General features: G+C 58.1%; 1 long non-coding RNA gene across 2 annotated transcripts; it reads right to left on the bottom strand.

Moving 5' to 3' along the window:
* On the bottom strand, positions 1-638 carry LOC127060404 (uncharacterized). 2 transcript variants are annotated; one of them, XR_007779404.1, is made up of 3 exons: positions 411-638; positions 258-359; positions 1-179 (listed from the first exon to the last, which is right to left on the bottom strand). It is a non-coding gene; the product is annotated as an uncharacterized LOC127060404 (long non-coding RNA). The 2 variants fall into 2 exon arrangements; XR_007779405.1 differs by having other exon boundaries at positions 258-410; positions 454-638.
* Positions 639-11,634: the final 10,996 nt, after the last annotated feature.

The raw sequence follows: 11,634 nt of genomic DNA, 5'->3' as shown, positions 1-11,634 counted from the left end.
GGGGATCGTGAGGGACGGGGACAAACCTGAGCGACCGGGACAGGAGCAGGGAGAAACTGTGAGGGACAGGGACAAACCTGAGCGACCGGGACAGGAGCAGGGACAAACTGTGAGGGACAGGGACAAACCTGAGCGACCGGGACAGGAGCAGGGACAAACTGTGAGGGACAGGGACAAACCTGAGGGACAGGGACACGAGGACAGGACAACTAGCGACCGGACGGAGCAGGGACAAACTGTGAGGGACAGGGACAAACCTGAGCGACCGGGACAGGAGCAGGGACAAACTGTGAGGGACAGGGACAAACCTGAGCGACCGGGACCGGAGCAGGGACAAACTGTGAGGGACGGGGACAAACCTGAGGGACCGGAACCGGAGCAGGGACAAACTGTGAGGGACAGGGACAAACCTGAGGAACCATGAGGGACAAACTGTGAGGGACAGGGACAAACGGGGAGGCATCTCGGGAGTGCCCTGAGGGGCAGCCAAAGTCTTGTCCTAAAGACCCACCTGTCCAGCTTTAGGCCTTGTATTTAGTCTTCCAGTGTTTTTCCTGCTTTATTTAAAAAAAACCAGGAGTGCTGCAATGTTTTCCAAGCTTGTTTGCTTCTCTGTCAAGTATCCTTGTAATGAATTGCGTGGTAAATAAACTTGTTAAAGATGTTGGAGTTGCAGTGAACTTTTTTTTCACACCAGGATTTGGCGTTTTCTGGGAATTTTTAAATAGGAGTTAGTTTGAAATGGATTTTAAATATATCCAGTGTTCCTGAGTTGACTCACTCCCAGAGTCCCATTATGTAGCTTAAGTATATCTGCCCACAAAAGAAGAAAAAGAACTATTTTACATATCTGGGAGACCACAAAGTTCTGATTGTTCACACTGTGGGAGAAGAATATTCCTGAAATCGACTTAAATAGATAAAGGAATTAGAGATCCTTTTTCTCTCTGAGTGGAGACTTGAGGCAGATGATAATAAAAAAAAAAACCCAAAAAGCAGCCCCAAAGGGAGGGGAAGCAAAGGCTGCCCTCAAATCCATCAGTTCTGGGACAAGATCCACTGGGAATAATGAGGAAAATTAGTGAGGGGATTTATATTTTCATGAAGAAAATTAGTGAGGGGATTTATATTTTCCTTTGAAGCTTTTCCTTGAAGCCACAGAGGGCTGGAGCTGCTGCCTCATTCCCAGCCCCTCATCTGGGAATTGCCATCTCCTTTCCTGCAGGGATCCCATCCCAAAGATCCTCCAGGATCCCTTCCCCCAGGACAGTTTCATCCTCTGGATCCTCCCAATTCCACGGAGGAACCCAAGGAATTTATTCTTACCCATATACATATATATATATATATCCATGTTATTATCCATGGTAGGAATCTCTGGAATTCTTCTTTAATGGATTAATTAAATCAATTAATAGATCAATAAAGTAGTTTTTTGCATTTCCAACAGTATTTTTTCCCCTTTCTGCACATCCATTTAGCAGCAACTCCACTCCAGCAGGATATCCCTGGCAGTGCAATCCCAGGGATCATCCAGGGACGTTCCAGTGAATCCTCCCTCAGCACAGGACGATTTTCTCCTGCCATCCTGGAGCTACTTCAAGCCAAAGTCTGTGCCCTGCTCCTGCCAGCTCTCCCAATTCCCAGATTTCCTGGCTCCACGACACACTGGGAGGTGATTCCTGCTGCCTCAGGATTTCTCCCTTGAAAAAATTCCCTTTTCCTTAGGAGTGACTCCATCTTTTTGCCTCCTCATTGTCCTTCTGGTGGCCCAATTTGCAGCCTGGCCAAGTTTCTTTTTTTAATAGCGTTTTTAATATCATTGTTCAGGTTATAAAAATAAATCCCTTGAAATATTGTTTGGGATGAGAAAGGAAAGTCAGATCCCACGGGGCTGCTGCACTTCCAGTCACCCTTCCCAAAATTGATGGCTGGGTCTGCCCTGCTAGAGGACAAAATCCCATTCCCTGCAAGCACGGGGATTTGGGATTTGTGGTTTTTGTGGAAGAAATGGAAGAAATGGGACAAATTTCTGTGTCCTCCATGGGCTGGGAGCTCGGCTGCCCCAGAGGCTCCGTGCTGGCGCTGGAGTGGGAAATGTCTTGCAGCGAAATTCCTGCAGTTTTATTGGAAGTCTTGAGGCTGAGGGCGCTTGCAAGGCAGCCAAGAGAAATAAAAGCCGGGATCGTGGATCGGTTTGGGTTGGAAGGACAGTCAGGATCATCCAATTCCACCTCCTGCCGTGGGCAGGGACCCTTCCCACTATCCCAGCTTGCTCCAGCCTGGGACTGAACCCTTCCCAGGATGGAGCAGCTTTCCTGGAAATCCATTCCCCACCCTCACAGCTGCTTCACTTTGGGGTGGTTTTTTTTTTTTAAATTCCCAAATTTCTGAGCCATTTCCTTCTGTTTCAACACCGAGGCCGACGATCCATCCCCACAATTCCCTGGAAAACGCCTCATTTATTAATTAATTACCCAGCACTGCTGCTGCTGCTGCTGCCAGGCCCAGCTGTCGGAGCACCCAGCTTGGATCCAGCCCCTCTCCAGGGATTTCTGGACAATCCCCCCTTGCTCCTCCTCCTCCTCCTCCCCTTGCCACGGATCCTTTTGTGCGGCTCCGTTTCCTCCCCACCTGCTCCCTTCTCCAGCAGCAATGGATCCATTGTCTGGAGCTGCTCTGCTTTTCCCACAGGGATTGCAGCTCCACAGAGCTCCCTGTCAGCCTGCCCGGAACGTGGAGGAGCCAAGGAAAACAAGAAACAGAGGGGGAAAAAAGGAAAGGAGAAAGTGATTCTGCAGGAATTTGGTGGCACTTCGATGAGTTTGAACTCATCCAGCACCTTCCACCTGCTCATCCCAACCCTCCCACGCTTCCCACTGCGCCCCAGAGCTGGATTTGGGAGCCATGGATTCGTTTGGCACCGAGGAAAATCAGCTCAGAGCAGCAGGGACCAGGCTGGCCCTTCCCAGCTCAGCCCCCGCCATCCCCCGGGATTCCCGTTCCAGCAGCACTCTGGATTTATCCCAAACAAGCTGTTGCTTTGGGGCAGAAATCCACAGGCACAGGAAAACCTGGATAGAAATTCTTTCTGGACATGGACACTGCAGGAAAAAGGGGCCATTTAGGGCCAGGTTTTGGGGCCTGACCCTTTGTGTCACATTCCCAGATGGAAGTGCCACCTCCCACCTGGTGCCTGTCCTAGCTGGGATGATCCACATCATATTTAAGGATATTTAGGAATATATTTGTGCCTGGACACTGATTTTTTTTAATTCTTCTGCTTTGAAATGAAACCCCTGGGAAGATAATTTGACATATGGGTGTTGTCAAAGGACTCCTGGGGAGCACAAAATTCCTAAGGGATGATCCAGGATCAACTCTGGCCTTGTGGGTTCCCTTTTGTGCTCAGGTTTGAACCTGTGTCCTGGGAAATTTTACCTTTTCTGCTCCAGATGGGAATTCCTAAAGGAATCCTGCTCTCCCTCATTCTGCCAGCCCTCATTTCCTAAGGAAAAGCTGACAGGAATCAGGAAAACCCCCCAAAACTTTAGGATCAGCACAGGGAGCTGAGATACTCATCCTGGGAAGCCTCATTCCCAATAGGAGAGGATTTCCCAGGAAAGCACCTCCTGCCCAGTTCAACCCCCTGGCTGTCCCAGTATCCAACTGGTGAGCGCTGGTGACCCGATTGCTCCTGCCAGGAGATTTTCCAGCCTCTCCACACGGCTCCTGCTCCTGCCAGAAGTGGGACACGGCCTCCAGCAGGGAGCAGGGAAGGAGCTGACCCATCTCCAGCAGCTCATCCCACTGGGCACTTCCAGAGGGGCTCATCCCACAGCCAGGGCAGGGACTGGCACCTTCCCAGGGCAGGGTTATTCCCCACTGGGATTCCCAATCCTGCCCTAAAGCAGCCCCTTCCCATAACCCTTCTCCAGGTGCAGCTTCTCCTTCCCTGAATGCAGCTGCAGGACCTCCAGAGGAGCCTCAGAGCCTCCAGGACAGCCCCAGAGCAGCTCCAGGATCCTTTTGGGAAATCTCAGTTCTCTGGAGAGCTCCAGGAACCTCCTGAGAAGTCCCAGAACCTCCAGAGGAGCCCTAGGATGTCCCAGAACAGCTCCAGGACCCTCCTGGGAAGGCTCAGTCTTTTGGAAAGATCCAGGACACTCTTGGGAATCCCCAGCACCCTCTTGGGAAGCCCCAGGATCCTTCTTGGAAATCTGAGTCCTCTGGAAAGCTCCAGGACCCTCCTGGGCAGCCCCAGGACATCCCTGGGAAGCTCCAGAATGCCCCAGAGCAGCTCCAGGACCCTCCTGGGAAGCCTCAGCCCTCTGGAAAGCTTCAGGACCTCCCTGGGATGTCCCAAAATCTCCTGGGAAGCCCCAGGACTCCCAGAGCAGCCCCGACATTCCCACCCTCTCTCTGGGTCTCCACCCCCATTCCCTCCCCCTCTCTCCAGGATCCATCCATGGGCATTTCCCACCCTATCCCAAGGAATGGCAGCTCGTGGCACCCACGGGGGCTGCAGATCCCGGGGTCACCCTCACCTCCGGGAGGATCATCCCTGTCCCCACCCTGAGCCGAGCCTGGGAATCCTCTTAGGGCAGTTGTAGCGGGATAATCGCGCTAAGCCGCCCCGCGGTGCCGGCACGAACCCAAAAGGGAAAGCAGGAGGTGCCGAGGAGCCGGCAAAGCCGAGCTCCTTAAGGAATTAAGGGACATCGGAGATGGGAGAGCTCTGATGGGATCTCAGGACAAGGCTGAGCCTTTGGGGTTTGTCCATCCAGGGAAGCAATTCCCAGGAAATTGGTGCAGTGCAGCCCCAGCCTGGAATCTGCAGTGCCAAAGCCTTCCCAGTGTGAGGGTGGTGATCCCAGAAAAACCAAAGGGAGCAAAAAACTTCCAATGGAACTGAGAACTCCATTGCTGTGAAACTTCCTATCATCAAAAAGCAGCTGGAAAAAAAAACCCACAGAGAATCTTTTAGGGACGTTGTTTGCATTATCTCTTCCCCCTGACAATGTGTTCCCAGGAGCGGCACTTCCTCCACAAAGCTGGAAATTTCATGGAACAGCCTTCCCTGCTGGGAGAATTCCAGCTGGTTTTCCAGACTCTTCCTCACCAAGGCCCCTCTGGACAACCTCCCTCCTCCCTGAGTTTGTTTATATGCTTTGAATCCCGTTAGGAAACCATCTCCCTCCTTCAGCGCTGGTTTATCCAAGTTTCCATATTTAGTTCTTTCAGCTATTCCTGTTCCTGAACCAGCTTTCCTGCCGGGACCTGCTGCATCCCAGTTTTTCCCTCCAGCACGGGAGGGAATAATCCCACATCCTCCCTGCTCTGATGGATGCTTGCACTCACTGAGCCACCTCGATCCCAAATCCCTCCCCAGGCCGGCCCTGATCCCGGCGTTGGGAATGCCCCGTGCAGCCTGAGGTGCTGCCCATGGGATGGGGAGCTGGGAATTGCGGGATTTTAGGGAGGGACAGAGTTAAAGGCGGTGAAGGAGGCTTTGCTCCTGGCACGTGGCTCCATGTCAGCCGGCAGAGGCAACGCAGGGAGAGCGCCTGGAGGAATTCACCCCGGAGGAATTCACCGGGAGCAGGGAGACGCTGCCTAGAGGGAAATCGGTGTTTGGATCCCGGCAGCCAAGGTGAGTCCAAGGGCAGCGCTGGAATCGCCGCCTCTGCGCCCAAACCTCCTCCCTCGCTGGGATCCAGGGCACCCCAGTGTGCCCATGGTGTCCCCACGGTGTCCCCATGGCTGCTCCAGCAGGATTGGAGCTGGAGGTTGGTGCATTCCCAAAACCTAGCTGAGCAGGGTCGGCTGCGGGGCTCCGGCTCAGCCCGGAGGCTCCCGAGGTCCCGGGGGTCTGGCTGGGGGCTCTTGGGGTCCAGGGGACAGCAGAGGGGTTGGCAACTGCTCTTGGGGTCCAGCTGGGACAGAAGGGGCAGCTCCAGAGTCCAACTGGTGGCTGGAGGGTCCAGCTGAAGGGTTTTGAGCTCTAATGGGGGGTCTGGGGTCTGGCTGGGAGCTCTGGGGTTTGTTTGATTGGTGTAGGGTCCAGTTGTTGGATGTAGGGTCCAACTGGAGGCTCTTGGGGTCCCACTGATGGCTGCAGGGTCTGGCTGGGGGCTCTTGGGGTCCCACTGGTGGCTGTAGGGTCTGTCTGGGGGCTCTTGGGGACACACTGATGGCTGCAGGGTCTGGTTGGGGGCTCTTGGGGACACACTGATGGCTGTAGGGTCTGGCTGGGGACTCTTGGGGTCCCACTGATGGCTGCAGGGTCTGGCTGGGGACTCTTGGGGTCCCACTGATGGCTGTAGGGTCTGGCTGGGGACTCTTGGGGACCCACTGATGGCTGTAGGGTCTGGCTGGGGACTCTTGGGGACACACTGATGGCTGCAGGGTCTGGCTTGGGGCTCTTGGGGACACACAGATGGCTTCAGGGTCTGGCTGGGGACTCTTGGGGTCCAATTAATGGGTGTAAAGCCCAGTTGATGGGTGTAGGGTCCAACTGGAGGCTCTTGGGGTTTGGTTAATGGGTGTAGGGTCCCACTGATGAGTATGGGGAGCAGCTGGAGGCCCTTTGGGTTCAATGGATGGCTGTAGGGTCTGACTGAAGGGTGCAGGCTCCATCTGGTACCCCTTGGGGTTCAGTTGCTGGGTGTAGGATCCATCTGGTGGCTCCCAAGCTCTGGTTAATGGGTCCAGACTCCCGCTGAATGCTGTAGGGTCCGACTGGAGGCTCCTGGGGACCGGCAGCTCCTTCCATCATCCCTTAGGATCCACCTGATGGCTGCACGGTCCTGCCGCTGCCGTTTGGGGTCCGGCCGCCGCTTCCCCTCGCGCAGTTCCCGGGCCGGTCCCCCGGGAGGTGCCGGTCCCTCTCCGCTCCGCCCGGACCGTCGGGGCCGGGCCCGGGGCTCCCCCGCCCGCCGCTCCCAGCAGCCCGCCGGGGCCGGGGGAGGAGCGGGCACGGGCGGCGGCGGCGGCGGCAGCGGTGAGTGCCCGCGGGGTGCGGCGCTCCGGGACAGCGGCGACAACCCCGGGCCCCACGGCCACCGGTCCGAGCGGGGCCGCACCTGCCCCGGAGCATCCCCGGCCGGCGGCGGGGGAGCGGGGAAGGTGAATTTGGGGATGCCCGGCGCGGCCGCGCTAGCGGGGAGCAGAGGGATGCGCGCTCCGGGAGCTCCGGGAGGAGGGATGGAGGGAGACGAGGGGACTCGACTCCCGTGGGGACAACGCCGGGGGTCCCCCCGTGCCCCACGGCTGCCGGCGAGGCTCTCCCGGCACCCCTAAATCATCGCCCAGGCTCTGAGCCGGGTGCGACCCCACAAATTCATCGCTGCGCCGAAAACGGGGGAGATGCGGCCGCGCTCTCCCCGTTCCCGAGGGCTCCCCGGGCCGGTTCCCCGGAGCCTTTCCCGGTGCGGGGCGGGCAGCGCTTCCCGGCCGGCGGCTCGGCACCGGGAGCGCCTTCCCGTGCCATCCGTCATCCCGCTGAAAGCCCGTTGACGTCAACCCCGTCCCGTACACGCCGGTCCCAGCGCCTGGAAAACCGGGATAGGGACCGGGAGAAGCGGGGAGGGTCCTGGGGAGGGTCTGCCCCGGGGCATCGCACCGGGCTCAGCTCGTCCCGGGCTTCCCGGCGGCTCCAGCCTGGGATTTGTGCGTGGATTTGCCTCTTCCTCGATCCAGAGCCTCCTCTGCCCTCCGTGGGGTTTGGGGCAGGTGCTGGGGTCGGTTCTGGAGGGCAAATTGTTCAGGAAGGGGTGAGGAGGAGTGAGACCGTGCCCTGGGATGGCCAGAGCTCCTGTGCTGCTCCCTCGTGCCACAACCACGGGGACAACAAGTGGCGACAGCCCGAGGGCAGCGTGGGCATCACCCTGGCACCCCAACGGGCTCAGGCCTGGCTGGCCACAGGGTCCCCTCTGTGCCCCGAAATGGTCCCCAGGGCCACTGTGTGGGAGGTGGCATTGAGGGTAGCCCCCACAGGAGGTGGTGGCTGTGAGGGTCTCTGTGGTGGGCAGTGCCCACTCCTGGGGATCTGAGGGGCTCTGTGGTGGGCAGTGCCCGTTCCTGGGGGTCTGAGGGGCTCTGTGGTGGGCAGTGCCCACTCCTGGGGATCTGAGGGGCTCTTGGTGGGCAGTGCCCACTCCCAGGGGTCTGGGACCCATGGGAAAGGGGTTTCCAAGGTTGGACCCCATCTCTGGGTGCCCAGGGAACATCCAGGGCTGCGCCACTTGGTTTCCATTGTGAGCTGGGAGTGGGAGGCTGCAGATCCTCCGGGAGCACGGGATGGGCTTTGCTGCCAGGCACGGGAGCCTGGGGCTGTTCTTCCACCACAGGACAAGCCCAAACCAGCCCTGGCTGATCCCCCAGCTGTTCCCAAACCATCCTTGCCTGATCCCCTGGCTGCTCCCAAACCATTCCTGCCTCATCACCCTTGACCATTCCCAAACCATCCCTGGTTTCATCCCCTGGCTGCTCCCAAATCGTCCCTATTTTCATTCCCCCAGCTATTCCCAAACCATCCCTCGTTTCATTCTCTGGCCATTTCCAAACTGTCCCTATTTTCATTCCCCAGCCATTCCCAAACCATCCCTGCTTTCATCTCCCAGCCATTCCCAAACCATCCCTGCTTTCATTCCCAAACCATCCCTGGCTGATCCCCTGGCTGCTCTCAGCTCTCCTCTCCAGCCCCAGTTCTCCTGTGCCCGTTCCTCCCCACACCGACACCTCCCCAAGGCCACTCCCGCTGTGCTCACACCTCTCTCCCTCTGTTCCATCTCCAGCATCCCTTTGTGAGGCCAAACTCCTGCCACCTCCCACACTCCAGCCTCTCGCTTTGTCCCCATTCCTGCCTTTGTGGGACAGGGACAGAGGGTGACATTGTGGCAGCTTGGCCCCAAATCCGGGGGTGAATCCCCCCCTTCCGTCCACCCCGAGCTGCTGCCATCCCTGGAGCTCAGCTCCCCGTGGGCTCCCAATGCAGCACAGCCCTTTGGGGAGCCTCACACAGATACTAAATGCAGTTTAAGGTGATGAAAATCCCCAATTTTCCTGCTGATTAAAACCGGAGCTCTGTGACAGCAGCTCTTGGCGTCCCTGTCAAGGCACTTCAAATGTTTTGTCACCACATCTCCACGAGCAGGGAGAGAGCCTCGGTTAGGAATTATTGGGAAGGGATTGACAGCCCCACTCCTCCCGCTGCCTGCCGAGATCAGGAGCTCCTTCCTCACCCTGGAATGCTCTGCTGGGAGCCTCTCCAGGCTCCTCATCCTTCCCACAGACAAAAAGACTCCTGGAGATGGAACTTTCACCCTGGAAATTGGGAACTGTGCAGATTTTCGTTGTTGGGTGGTGAAGCAATGCCAGAGCTTTTGGCCTTATCCTCTCACAAGTGCTCTGGGGAGCAGCAGCACCTTGCTGGGATCCTCCCGTGTCCCTCATCCCATCCTCCTGCTCTTCCAGGAATGCAGGAGCTGCTTCCACCCCTGGAGAGCCACCCCAGCTCCCCGTGCCACAGCGAGGGGTGTTTGCCGCAGGCTCTGCCCTCTCCTGGCATGGCTCCGGCTCCCAGAACTCTTCCCAAGTTTTCTGCTGAAGCTCGGGAATAATTGTGCAGCCTTAGCAGTTAAAAAAGCAACTTTTCCTGCAAACAAAGCTGCTCACCCCCAGATCCTGCTGGGCTCGGGAGCCAGCTGGGATCTGCGAGATGGATGTGGCTGGGCAGGGAATGTCAGATCCAGCTGGGCTGTTGGCACATCCCGCTGCTGGATGTGGATTTGGGGATATGGCTGGGTTCTGTGACCCATCCTGGAGCTGGTGGCTTGTTCCTGGAGACCCCAGGAGCACTGGGCAGGTGCCAGCAGACAAGGGTGGCACCTGAGGGATTTCAGGAGCTCCTGGAAGGCACCAGGGATATTTGCCAGTGTGGAATGGGGAGGACCAGGGCGATCTGCTGGGTGCTGCTGGAAGGAAATCAGATGTTCCCTGCTGGTAGGAGCAGCAGAAAGCCAGAGCTGAGAGCAGCCCTTCCCCTGGAGGAAGCAGCTCCATGAAATATTGATGGGATTCACACACAGCAGCCGAGCCGTGCGAGCTGCATTGCAGAGCTCGGAGCCGGAAAGGCAGCGGCAGCCGGAACGGGAAAAGCTGCTCTCCACCTTCCCTCTGTGCCAGGGACATCAGCCACAGCCCTGGCATGGCCCTGCCAGCCCTCGGTGCCACCAGGACAAGGGTTAGGATCTGACTGGGGCCATCCCATTCCGACCCATCCCAGGTTTCTTGCATCCCCATGGAGCTGCCCTGGTTTTTGGGGCCGCACGGCTGCAGCGCCCCACTGCCCACGGTGCCAGCTCCTGTGTGTCCCCAGCCAGGTCCTGCTCCGTCCCCAGCTGCCTGTGGTGGCCACAACCAGCACCAAGGTGCCACCAGAGCAGATTATCCACGCTCTGTCCTGGATTATAGGTTGGACCATCGGGAATGCCCCGTGCTTGCCGCAGTGTCCCCGTGGCTCTGGTGGCCAGTTGGGCTCGGCGGGCGCTGGCTGTCCCCCAGCCCGGCCCTGCCGGGTGCCTTTTGCTCCTCAGATTCCTTGATGTTGCCAAGGAAACGCTGGGATTCAGCACAGATCTGATTTAACCGGGCGCAGACGTCACGCAGGGACACGGGGGACAGGGACAGCGTGGCCAGGGCGCAGCCTCTGCTGTCCTGCAGCTCCTTCCTCACCAGGACGGGCTCAGCCATGCATGGCCTGGAATTCCACACCCATCCCACCCTCCCCGTGGAAGATGGGCACAAAGCGGGTGCAGGAGGATTCTGTGTCCCACTGGTTCCCCATGGAGGATCCCACTGGGTCCTCCTGGAGCTGTGGCATCCAGAGGTGGACACATCCTCTGGGAATGGGCATGGAAAGGGAATTGCCATGACCAAGATGTGTTTGGACACAGCAGGACTCAGGAAGATTCCCATGGGACATTTCTCCTGTGTTGCTGCTGCCTGGAGACCCCATGTGGGCTGTGGCTCCCACTCTGGACCCCATTGGTGCTCCCAGTCTGGATCCCACCAGTGCTCCCAGTCTGGATCCCCCTGGTGCTCCCAGCCTGGATCCACTGGTGCTCCCAGTCTGGATCTCACTGTGCTCCCAGTCTGGATCCCCCTGGTGCTCCCAGCCTGGATCCCCCTGGTGCTCCCAGTCTGGATCCCCCTGGTGCTCCCAGCCTGGATCCCCCTGATGCTCCCAGTCTGGATCCCCCTGGTGCTCCCAGTCTGGATCCCAGCAGTGCTCCCAGCCTGGATCCCCCTGGTGCTCCCAGTCTGGATCCCCCTGGTGCTCCCAGTCTGGATCCCAGCAGTGCTCCCAGCCTGGGTCCCACTGCAGGAGCAGATGGAAGCATGGAGAGCCCCTGGAGCAGCCCCAGCTGCTCCCAGGCTGGAGGAATGCCATCCCACAAGAGCCATAGCCGGGTCTTTGGAAGAGCCGAGCCCTTGGGGACACCCCTGGTCACTGTCACTGTCATCAGACGCTGAGCTCTCCACCCACACCACGGCCACCAGCCCTTCCCATCTCGATGGAAAACCAGTCCAGGCTCCCATCCCAGCACCTGCCCTTTGGAAAACCATCCT

The sequence above is a fragment of the Serinus canaria genome, chromosome 23 (genome assembly GCF_022539315.1).
Source record: "Serinus canaria isolate serCan28SL12 chromosome 23, serCan2020, whole genome shotgun sequence".
NCBI classification, from domain to species: Eukaryota; Metazoa; Chordata; class Aves; order Passeriformes; family Fringillidae; genus Serinus; species Serinus canaria.
The sequence above is the reverse complement of the archived record's forward strand: the minus strand, read 5'-3'. Positions and strand labels throughout refer to the sequence as shown.